Genomic DNA, 10,220 nt, shown 5'->3' on the forward strand with positions numbered 1-10,220 from the left:
TCCCACATTATTTCCTAATCTTTTGTGATTGTTATTAATAAATAACAAATAATAAAAAGATTATTATTCCATTTATGCAAATGGAAAAATAAAGGCTCAGAGAGAAGCATGTAGAAGCTCTGAATACTGTTGTGGCTTTGACAGTATCCAATAGGATGATCTTTAATATCTCTCTTCAATCTTGGAATCATTTTTAATAGCTTTATTGAGGTACAATTCATTTATAAAAACTGCACATATTTAATGTGCAAAATTTGATGAGTTTGGATATGTGCAAATACCTGTGATATCATCACCATAATTAAAGTCATAAATATATCAAACATCTCCCAAAGTTTCCTTAGGTCCCTCTCGGGTTTTGTTTGTTTTCGTTGTTGGGTTTTTTTCACACACGTGTGTGTGTGTGTGTGTGTGCATGTGTGTGTTATGAACACTTAACATGAGACCTCTCATAACCAATTTTGAAGTACACAAACTATGTTAACTGCAGACACTATTGTATAGTAGATCTCTAGAACTTATTTATCTAAGATAACCAAAACTTCATGCACACTGAACAATTCCCCATTTCCCTGACACCCCAAGGCTTTGGCAATCACTATTGTATTCTCTGTCTCTATGAGTTTGACTATTATAGATACCTTATATAAGTGGAATTATGCAGTATTTGTCCTGTAGCTAGCTTGTTCCACTTAGTATAATGTCCTCCAGGTTCATTCATGTTGTTGCAAAAGGCAGGATTTTCTTCTGCTTTAAGGCTGAATTAATATTCCATTGTGTTTACATTCTGGGAATCAGATTAATGCCTTCTATTTGAACACAGTTTGGATGACTGCCACTCCCCAGCTGTGTGAATTTGAGCAAATTTCTTGCCTTCTGTTAGCCTTAGTTGCCTGACCTGTGAAGTCTGAGTAAATACCTGATAGGTCGATTTACATGAGTTGTGATTTATAAAAATGTACATAGATGAAATAAGGCTTATAAACCACTCAGCACAATGCCTAGCATATAACAAATATTCAACAAACATTAATCACTATCATTTTTATTACCTCCTGACTGTGAAATGGTTGTTCTGCCTTTCCTGAAAATAATAATACTGAAATAATAAACAACTAGCAAGAATTGAGCCAGGAAATATGCAAGGCTATTTATAAATGTTATCTTGCCTAATTCTCACAATAATAATGTCCTTGATTTCTGAGTAAAGAGACAAAAACTCAAAATGTGCAAGTCATTTGACGACGGTCACAATTACTAAGTGGTGGAATTGGGATTTGAAGATGTACCTTTCCCATTTCAAAGCATGTGCTCTTTCCATTCCATTATAAGAACTCTACTGGCAACAAAATCTGACTTCAAACTATTGCTTGATTTATAAAAATTTGGCAATTCAAAGAAAACCCATCAAAGGCAAACCTGTACATGATGGTGTACTAAGCACTATGAAAGGTATGTGATGAGTAGGACACGTCCTTAGCCTCCCATATGCTGGCAACATGAAATGATCATTTCATTCTGGCCAGTTTTCCTTGGTCTTCTTTTCTGCTATAATCCTAGAATTGAGTAGTCACTTCTCTGATTTTCTCATTTTTATAAAATGATGGTTTGGAAAATGTGTTTCTAAAGAACCACATTTTCTAAATTAACAGTGCTAACAAAAGCTGATTATCTCATCACAGTACATTGTCAGCATCTATGCTTAGGCTTTTTAATTAGCTTGAAATTATTATTACTAAGTGACCCTTTATGTAACACAATAACGAACCATTTCAAAAACATTGGCTGACAACCTACAATAAGTTACAGGGTGTCCAAAAAAAACTCCCACAAAACACCCCTATAAGCCCACCCATGTTTAAAGGTTTTTTTTCTTTCTGAAGAAAGATTAAAACTTATAGGGGCTTCTCCCACTCTCCCATCTGTAAAAAGGTCTGTTCTATGGAATGCCTGCTGTGATACATGGTGCTTGATATATAAGCTAATATATGGAGTATGAAGTATGAGCCTACTTTTTAATTGATTTTTTAAATCATTGAGAGATCACGATCAAATGAATTATGGTTTGGAAGAAAACAGTCTGAGAAATTGTGCTAACTGATCAACAGAAATCTCATACTTACTGTTTAAATGGAATAAAAATTTTAAAAATATTTTTATACTGATAATTTATGGCAATGCTTCCTTTTTACCCCTACCTCCCCCATGAAGAGACATCGGCATAATAAAACATTAGGCAATTTTTACTGAATTTGTGCTCATTTCTCATGCTCTTATTCTCATTGTTTTAGAACTAAGAAAATGAAAGCTTTCATCACATTATTTTCTATTGATCAGGAAATGGGGATATACCTAACAGGTTTTTATGTAGAAACTATACCTATCTACCTCCCTGCTCAGAGTAAGCCCAAACTTTATACTTTAAGTCAAGGCAGATGCTTTATTAACCAAAAGGTACCTTTCTATTTTGGAGTCTTTCAAAAACTAGACCCTACTGACTTTATCAAGAGTCCCTTCATTGTTAATTATCATTTCTCTCTCTAATTAGGTGAACAGGTTGCGTAAGTTAAACTTGTTGCATAGGTTATTTTAAGACAGTTATTCTAACAGCACTGAATTATTCTGAGATCAGTTGCAAGATGGATGACTGAACTTTGGGTCATGAATGAAATTCTGCTTGAACCACTTGTTGATAAAAACTAAACTACTTTTATTAAGAGATGAGGACTCACAAATATTAATAGATGGAGATAGATTCATGGTCATAGCCGATGCTTTCATTAACATTTCATACTCAATTATTCTGAGATTATAAAGTAAATTCAGTTATGGGAGAGGTTAGGAATCCCACTGTGGGCTCTGATCTGTGGAAAACTATGCTTCCCTTTCCACATCTTCTTGGCCCTCACAGTAATGTTTCTGGAGTCCAGTGATTTACAGCTCACACACTAGATGACACCTATAGCCCTTTTGTTCCCCTAAATTCTGCAATTTCCTGCCTTGTCCAACATTTTTTATTTACATTTATGAAATTTCCAGGTGACCAGCTGGGTGAGTGAGAACTTGTGCAACAGAAAAAGAATTGCAAGATATCTCAAAAGGTTGAGATGACAGTGCTGAGTCAGAAGGGATGAAATGCAACAAGAATAAATGTGAGGCACCTCACTCTTGCCTGAGTAACTCAACTCTGGAGGCTTGGGATGGAGTCATGGCTCTGGAGGAATATGTGTAGTCAAAGGTATAGGAGTTAATAAAAGTATAAGGTCTCTCTGGTGTCTTTTACACTGATAAGAACAGATGCTGTACTTGATCTTAGTCAAAAGACCAAGAAGTGGTAGGTCTACCATCTTTTGTTTGGTCTCTGTTGCACTGCATGAAATTTTGACTGGAAAAAAAAAACTTGGAATATGTTCAGAGAGAGATGAAAAGAAGGCAAAGAAAGAACAGGGAAAATAAATGAAGAAAAAGAAGGAAATGAGCAAAGGGAAAGAGTGGGAGGAAAGAAAAAGGGACACCATAACAGATGATCTGTCTCTTAGTAATCTGTTCCAGAGGATCAAAATTTCAGCCCAAGAATTCAGGCCTCTCAGCTTCTCTCTATTCCATCCCTTGCTTGCCAGCCTCCTGCCAATGACAAGACCAGTTCAGGCAGTTTAGATGGCAGAAATAGAAAGTAAATAAAGGATAAATGTCCTTGGTTAAGAAGAGCAATCTTTAGTGACACATAAATTCTGTCTTGTAATGTTTTCCTAAAGAAAAAAAAAAGGCATGATTTTTCAAATTTCTCACAGCGGACTTGAAAGAACCTATTTTTTTTTGTTTTAGAGACCTTGAAACAAAGTATTTACATCAATAGGCAAAAAAGTCTCAGTCTGGGGCAGTAATCCGTGTCTTAATGGTTCTAAAATGTATTTGCCTAATGTGCCAATAAAAGTAATACCAAAATATAAGTGTTTACACATTGAACCAAGAGGTGAACTTCAGTGTCCCTTGACTTTCTTTGCTGATTAATAACTTTTCTTTTTCTGGGAGATCTCATTCTGTCACCCTGAGTAGAGTGCCATGCCACCGTAGCTAAGAGCAACCTCCAACCCTTGAGCTTGAGCAATCCTCTTGCCTCAGCCTCTCAAGTAGCAAGGATTATAGGTACCTCCCATGGTGCCTGGCTAGTTATTCTATTTTCAGTAGAGACAGGGTCTTGCTTTTGCTCAAACTCCTGAGGCTGGTCTCAAACTCCTGAGATCAAGCAATCCATCCACCTCAGCCTCCCAGAGTACTAGGATTACAGGTGTGAGCCACCATACCCAGATCATTACATCATGTTTTTAATCTTTCCTGATGCTTAGACAGACCCACCTTTGGTCAGTGGGAACCTATTTATCATACTGGCTCTTGAGTCCTAAAGACACAGCTCTGATATTCTTTGACAACTTCTTGCTTTGTGATATCACTTTTAAACTGCTATTAACACATTTATCTTATATTTAAACTACATTGGGGTTTGAATTTAAACTGCATTACTTTGATCTCATTTTGAATTCTTAAAACTTTTAAGGAGTAATGGGGGTGGGTGTTAGCAGGATGGGGTAACAGATATTGAAGTGATGCCTTATATTTGGGTTGTATTTTCAACTATTCAAAATACTTTCATATCTCTGCTTCTTAATTCTTTTAAACTCCTCAGAAGTTCATAGAAAGGAAACCTTGAAAAGAATAGAATAGAGATATAAAAAAGTCAGGTGGTTCATTTTTGTAAACTCAGCTGGTCAACTTGGATCCCAAGTCTTTTGCAATCATTCCACTATATTTCTTGAATATATGTCCTCAGAATGTTGTCATGTAACTTTTTGTATAGGAAAGGAAACAATGGTTAAAGGACATGCATATATAATCACTTCTTAGAGATTTTCAATGGACATGATCATATTAAAGGTTCTGAGAAATTCTATATTAAAGAAACATGTTTAACTTTGTCTTTTGAAACACATTGGATAAATTGCTCTAGATTTGTGCTGCTGGATCAGCACCTGTGGCTCAAGTGGCTAGGGCGTCAGCCACATACACCTAAGGTGGCGGGTTCGAATCCAGCCGGGCCGCCAAACAACAATGACGGCTGCAACCAAAAAATGGCCGGGTGTTGTGGGGGGCGCCTGTGGTCCCAGCTACTTGGGAGGCTGAGGCAGGAGATTCGCTTGAGCCCAGGAGTTGGAGGTTGCTGTGAGCTGTGATGCCATAGCACTCTACCCAGGGGGACAGCTTGAGGCTCTGTCTAAAAAAAAAAAAAAAAAAGAAAAATAGATTTGTACTGCTTCTATAATGGGCTAGGTCTAAATTCCATACCTTTTATCCAAAGTAGTACCAAGGTTGCAGGGCACATTGGTGCACACCTGTAATAGCAGTTACTCCTGAGGCTTAGGCAGGAAGATTGCTTAACTTCAAAAAGTTTGAGACCTGGGCAGCGCCTGTGGCTCAGTGGGTAGGGCACCAGCCCCACATATGGAGGGTGGTGGGTTCAAACCTGGCCCCCCGGCCAAACTGCAACAAAAATAGCTGGGCGTTGTGGCGGGCCCCTGTGGTCCCAGCTACTTGGGAGGCTGAGGCAGAAGAATCACCTAAGCCCAGGAGTTGGAGGTTGCTGTGAGCTGTGTGACACCATGGCACTCTACGGAGGGTGATAAAGTGAGACTCTGTCTCTACAAAAAAAAAAAAAAAAAAAAAAAGCTTGAGACCAGCCTGGGAAACACAGTGAGACTACATCTCAATAACAAAACAAACAAAAAAAAGTAATAACAAAATAAAGCAGAAAAAGTTGAATACCGAGGAGTTTACTCCAATTTACACTTCAGGAAATAGTCCAGCAGTTCATTTTTTATGTTTGAAGTGAGAATTTTTTTTTATGGACCTCATTGAGTGATATGGTTCAAATCACTCATGGCAAATGCTAAAAGACTGTTTTAGCATGTTTCAATATGTCAAATTGTACTCAACATTAGCCCATAGACAGGGAAATTTTTCCATGTTTTGAGAGAGGTTGGCTGTAAGGATTTGAGACTTAATACTTTTACATAGCAGTATGTTATGATGCAGTATGGGAAATATTTGTGAGAAAACACTGCCTTTCCCATAGGGCAGACTTGATACTTTTTGAAGTCTAGCCATGTCTTTTTTTTTTTTTTTTTTTTTAGCATTTTTGGCCAGGGCTGGGTTTGAACCAGCCACCTCTGGCATATGGGGCCAGTGCCCTACTCCTTTGAGCCACAGGCATCGCCCCTAGCCATGCCTTTTAGTTTTGTGTTTTGTTTTAGATTTCTTTATCCTTATACATATTGTTGCTATAAGAAAGAAAATTTCGGCTCGGCGCCTATAGCTCAACCGGCTAGGGCGCCAGCCACCTACACCTAAGGTGGCGGGTTCGAATCCCCAGCCCGGACCCGCCAAACAACAATGACGGCTGCAACCAAAAAATAGCCAGGCGTTGTGGCGGGCGCCTGTGGTCCCAGCTACTTGGGAGGCGGAGGCAGGAGACTCGTTTGAGCCCAGGAGTTGGAGGTTGCTGTGAGCTGTAATGCCACGGCACTCTGCCCAGGGGGACAGCTTGAGGCTCTGTCTCAAAAAAAAAAAAAAAAGAAAGAAAATTTCTATTTATCTTAGGTATATGATAAACATAATTATTAAAAGAACAATATTGCTGTCCCTTACTTTTTGGATGAGACAAGGGCACTCAGAAAGCCATCTTTATTTATTATAATAAAATCACTCAGAAACTTTTTAATTCAAACTTTTTTTAGTAAAAGTAGAAGACTTTTCTTTCTTTTCCTTTTTTTATTAAATCATAGCAGTGTACATTAATACTATCATGGGGTACAGTGTACTGTTTCTATATACAGTTTGAAATACTTTCATAGGACTGGTTAACATAGCCTTCGTGTCTTATTCTTAGTGATTGTGTTAAGTAAGACATTTATATTCTACATTTAGAGAGGTTCACATGTACCCTTATAGGATGAACCATAGGCGTGATCCTGCCAATCACCCTCCCTCCACCCCTCACCCCTCCCTTCCCTCCCCTCCCCTCCCTCTCCCCTCTCCCCTAGGGAAAGGCATTAAGGCTTTCTAAAATCGTCTTATTGTCTTGCTAGTAGCATTTTTCCCTGAAGAATAATGGGTTGCGTGTTTTCTGGTGTCTTTCTGAAAGAGGAAGGGAATGATGTCCAAGACAAGTTAAAGATACAGGGCTTAACACCCTGTGGACTCCAATTAGAATGCTAATTTTTTTGTCAATTCCCTTAGTTCCATAGAGTGTTAGCTACTTTCCTTCCCGAAGAGTAGGTCACTGTGGGAGTGAGGGAAACTTACCCTCCCCCACAAAGTTCACACAATTAAGGCAGATTAAGAGGAAGAGGTTGATTTACTATGCACACAGGGAGAATCACAGAGTGATTACCCGACATTCCAATGAGATCCAGGATTTTTTTTACCTGCCTTTTAAAGGGGAGGGAGCGATGAGGAATATAGGTAATTCTGTTTAGGAGAAATAATTGGTTACTAAGGAGGATGAATAGATATTTGGGAAAATGAATGGATGGGGGAAAACAGAATGACTTGTACCTGAGAGGCAGTATTATGTTTAAAATGAGTTGGGCCATGTCTGGTTGCATTTTTTATTTTCCTTCCTACAATATAGTGAGATAATGGGGAAGGGAAGTTGATCTTTTCATCAGATGGTTGGTCAGTCTGGTTTATGCAGATACAGGGAAAGCCCTTTCCAATGCCTTTTGATTTTGAGCCTTGAATTAAAAATATTCTTTATACCCAGGAGTCATATTTGGGGTTGAAATTCCCAGAGCTCCTTCGTCATCATCTCCTACTCTAGCAGCTAGGGGCTGGGGGTTTGGGAGAAGCAATGCACATTATCAGAGAAGTAAACTACAGTATTAGCTAGCTATGCTTCTGCTATCTGTAGTAAGAAACCCTGGATGTCTGATCCCCCAGGGAATCAGCAAGACCTTTTCCTACTCATGCAAAATAAACCAACCTGCTGAATGTGGCGAAGTACTTTTGTTAGAAAACCTCAGCTCTTAATTTGGCTCTTTTATTCTCCTTCCACAGTACAGAAATATTTCCAAAACCTGAAGTGGTTCTGATTAGCAGTGAAGTCAAGAAGCCTTCAGCTCCAATTAAAATGAGCATTAAGTCATTTTGTGTGGTAATGCCTGCAGTATAAAAACAAGTTAAGTTTCTCTTTATTTTTGATCATGGGTTTGGCTCTTGAATTATTCTATTCACCAGCAATGTTGGCACAGCTTTCTGGGCTGCCTGTGGAGGAGGTGTTCATGGGCTTCCCAATTAACACCCTGTTAAGCTGCACACCTGTGGTGAAATTACCCTCAGATCATGATATTGAAGTTTTGAATCCCATTACAACTATATTATCGTCCTGAAAGGCAAACCTAACATGATACAAATTGATTCCTGGTATCTTTGCAAAGATAATATGTTTCTGTTGCATTCTTGTGGAGCAGTCAAGGGTAGAGATACATGTGGGGGAGTCATTAGGAAGCACTTTATTCATTTATTAAAAATTTTATAACAGTATCTTTCACATACCATAAAATTCAGTCATTTTAAGTGTACAATTTAATGATTGTTTGCATATTTAGAGTTTTGCAATCACCACCACAATCCAAGTTTGGAATATTTCCATCACCCCAAAAAGAAACCAGCAACCATTAGCCATCACTTATTGTTCCCACACCCAAACCTAGGCAACCAACAATCTATTTCTGTCTTATAGATTTGCCTTTTCTGAACATACCGCATAAACAGAATCATGCAAAACGTGGTCCTTTGTGTTGGCTTCATTTACTTAGTATAATGTTTCAAAGGTTCATCCACATCGTAGCATTCATTCCTTTTTATTGTTGAGGGAATAGTATCCCATTGTAGGAGTGTACCACATTTTGTCTATTCTTTCATCAATTTATGCACTTTTGGGTAGTTTCTACATTTTGGCTATTATGAATAATGCTGACAAGAACATTCACATGGCCAAATTTGTGTGAACATAACAATTTATATTTAATGTACTGAAAGTAGATTAAAACTCAGCTTAGATCCCCATCTCCAGACAGAGCCCTATTATTAGTGGAGCTATGGGGGGCTATGACATTTTCAGAGTAAATGGCAGTTATACAAAAGCACTGATAGTCAGAGCACTAATTTATGTAAAAATTCATGTAACACCAGGGATTTTATAAAAATTTAGAGTTTTATGAGAAGGTGGCCACTGGCAACAAACTTAGCTTTTTCCAAAGACTATAATGTTGAGAGTTAGAGTATGAGCTGCTCTGAGTTTAGGGGATCAGTCTAGGACTCGTGAGTTCTGTCTGCCTTTCCTATAGCCCTCTCTGCCCCAGGAAAATCTTGTGAGCCACACTTCTCAGTGTCATTGTCTTCAAAATGGGGAAAAATGATTCTCATACAGATCCCAAGGTGGTTATAAAGTTAAACATTTTCCAGGCATTTAAAGCACCTCAAATGAAATAGAAATACACTATATAAGCATAAAGAATTTTTGTTGGCAAAGACGAAAGGAAGGTTTAGTCAGCCTTTTGTTCTTTCTGGAAGACCTAAAAAATAGATAAAACCACAGGGTTTAATTTTGTACATTTGAGCTGGCAAGGATGTGATATTCATTTCCTCCAAGGCCAAAAACGTTCATGGTTTCAGTAATGTTAAGCCCTTGATTGGAGGAACTGTTTTTCTGAGCTCCAACAAGCTTTACTAACTGCATTCTAAAATGAAATCTTTTTACCTTTTTATGGTAACACAGCAACTATTTGGTTTACAACAGAAAAGGAAAAAATATTAGAAGGAAATTAACCCAATAAGCAATTAACAGCAAGTCTTCATGGAATGAGATGCAAGGTGTTTCTGTCCTTAAGGAAATTTGCATTCTGATAGAGCTCAAAGAGAATTAAGAATGTAGAAACTGCCTCAGCGCCTGTTTCACAGTGGTTAGGGTGCCAGCCACACACATCGAGGCTGGTGGGTTTGAACCTGGCTGGGGCCTGCTAAACAACAATGACAATTGCAACAAAAAAATGCCTGGGGCTCGGCGCCTATAGCTCAACCGGCTGGGGCGCCAGCCACGTACACCTAGGGTGGCGGGTTCGAATCCCCAGCCTGGACCCGCCAAACAACAATGACGGCTGCAACCA

General features: G+C 38.5%; 1 pseudogene; it reads right to left on the minus strand.

The window, feature by feature from the left end:
* Positions 1–3,200: 3,200 nt before the first annotated feature.
* Positions 3,201–3,336, minus strand: LOC111722485 (annotated as a pseudogene).
* Between the last annotated feature and the right edge of the window lie 6,884 nt (positions 3,337–10,220).

The sequence above is a fragment of the Otolemur garnettii genome, unplaced genomic scaffold (assembly GCF_000181295.1).
Source record: "Otolemur garnettii isolate 467f Iridium unplaced genomic scaffold, OtoGar3 scaffold00262, whole genome shotgun sequence".
In the NCBI taxonomy this organism is placed as follows: Eukaryota; Metazoa; Chordata; class Mammalia; order Primates; family Galagidae; genus Otolemur; species Otolemur garnettii.